Source organism: Arachis duranensis, chromosome 5 (assembly GCF_000817695.3).
Source record: "Arachis duranensis cultivar V14167 chromosome 5, aradu.V14167.gnm2.J7QH, whole genome shotgun sequence".
Lineage (NCBI taxonomy): Eukaryota > Viridiplantae > Streptophyta > Magnoliopsida > Fabales > Fabaceae > Arachis > Arachis duranensis.
In genome coordinates this window covers 7,649,067-7,651,346 of record NC_029776.3, presented here as the reverse complement: position 1 = coordinate 7,651,346, position 2,280 = coordinate 7,649,067, and the positions used below count along the sequence as shown (strand labels likewise).

The window sequence follows — 2,280 nt, the reverse complement described above, 5'->3', positions numbered from 1 at the left end:
AAGTCTATGATGGTGAGAGCCATTTTCTTGCAAACGGGCCATCTGTTCTTGATAAGCAACCACTGCCTGATGCAAGAAAGGTGATATTTGTGCGCACAATCCAATCTCCCAAGCTCTTCACCGTGAACATAGTCCTCCTGAAAATGGTTACAGAAATTCTATGTTATTAAATAATAACAAATCAAGATGTACATATATAGATCACAGATCGATACGCATTTTGCATATATAATTGTGAAAATTATTTTGATTTTGAGGGAGACAAGTGATAATTAGTTACTTTCTATTAAAATTACTTTTGAAAAAATTATGAAACATAAATCAGTTTATTTTAAAATTACATATTTTTAATATAGTTTTTGTATTTAACATGTATTTATACCTATAAAAGATTTATTTAATGAGTGCGCTTTTGTAAAAACTGTAACGGAGTTGGTGTCACTCTCACCAGACATATGCCGCATGCATCAATGTTCTGAGGCTGCTCACCAACAGTTTAAAAAATTTCCCGTCCAAAACATGCTGCAACCTCAGTTTCCGTCAGTCCTACATCGGGGTTCGTCACTCGCTGCCCGTCTTCCAGAGGCTGCAAATTCAATGGTTTGATAGTAATCAAATGATATAGTCTAACATTATGACAATGTGGATTTAGATCACCAAACAATAATTTCTATTAAGTCATTAAAAGTAATAGTGATTTTAAGCAAAAATGGACTTTGGCCTACTTCTAATTAAGTTTTTTAACTTAATACTATAAGATCTTTCAAATATATTGTATGTTTTAATAATATTAAATGTAATAGTAACTTTTATCAATACTGTCTAAACAAAATCTATCATATCATAAAAGCTTTCAAATAAAAAATAGAGAAGACTCGCGATAGATTACTGAAACAACATTATTAATTATTATATATGTACCTCTCTTCTAAGCCTTCTTGAATCATCAGCAAAATAAGTAGGCAAATTATAGGTCTCAGCAATAGCAGAAGCTCGTAATGGCCTGTGATGAGTATTATCAGTGGTAGAAGATGATGACATTCTCGTCAAGGTCTCGTCATGAGAGTTCAGCCTTCCAATCCATGCAAGAGCAGCGTCCGACAGGTGCTGAAATGCAGAAGGGGTACCAGCGTTTTGTACAAGGCTTTCCACTAGCTGTGTTGATGATGATGAGTTTCCACGATTGTGAGTCTCAGTGATTATTCCCCTTCCAGATGGATAGTTGTTTCTGGTGTCAGATTCTCTGTTACTTCCTCCAACTCCGTGAGGGAGAGACACAGAGGGAATAGCCCTTGGCGTAATCACGGTGCTCCAAGGAAGAGGGGAAGGAGATGAAGACAAAGAACCGGCGTACTGATGATGCGGAAGATTTTCCATGTAATTGATTGAGACTGGGCGGAATGGAGAAGTGTCAGCAGAGGAGAAATAACGTTGATGGCCATGGTGGTAAAACGAATTAATTGGCGCGTCCTGATGGCCATGGTGGAGTTGGTGGTGGTGGCTACTATCAAAAACAGGTTGCGGGTAAATAAAGGAACCATCATCAAGTTGAAGAATACCAAGTGTTGCGTTGTTGTTGTTGTTGTTGTTGTTAGGAGGAGGAGTAGGTTGAAGGACTTGAAAGCTATCAGACTGAAGAGCTCGTTGCACCTCAGAAATACGAACAACATTTTGGGGGCTGTTGTTGTTGTTAGCAGTTTCATGGCGTTGTTCCCTGGAAGATGAAGAAATATTATTATTGGTGGAAGCATGGAGAGGGCAAGTGGGAGAAGGAGTACAAGTGCAGGTATTAGATGATGATGATGAAATGCGCACCGCCGCATTTTCATTTGCGATGGGGCGGCGCTTGGGGCTGCCATAGGTTGAGCAACAGAACCACCAGCAGCACCACCGGCACTTGAGCTCTCACCCACCGTAAACTCTCGGTGAGCGTAATCAGGTGCAGTTCTTTTGATAGGCATGATGATGATGCGCCTAGTAGAAGTATTGTTGAGAACGCTCCTCAAGAGACCATCTCCACCTCCACCACCACCACCAGTGCCGCCATCAGTGACATCAATAGTAGAAGAGCTGCCACCACCATCACCGCCAAACTGGTGTAAGGATAAATCGAGTGACACACCATCTTGTTGGTGGTTGTTGTTGGCGGTGCTGATTTCCAAATTTCTTTGTAATGTTAAAAGATTTGAGGCAGGTTGATTGGTTTGTTCCGTTGTTGATAAAATTGAAGGGGCAGAATTAATGTTGACCTCTGACAATAATGATTCATGATCTGGTTCT

The 2,280-nt window shown here is 40.0% G+C and overlaps 1 long non-coding RNA gene across 1 annotated transcript; it reads right to left on the bottom strand.

Moving 5' to 3' along the window:
* On the bottom strand, positions 1-1,202 carry LOC110281659 (uncharacterized). The gene is made up of 3 exons (XR_008009378.1): positions 922-1,202; positions 449-586; positions 1-137 (listed from the first exon to the last, which is right to left on the bottom strand). It is a non-coding gene; the product is annotated as an uncharacterized LOC110281659 (long non-coding RNA).
* Positions 1,203-2,280: the final 1,078 nt, after the last annotated feature.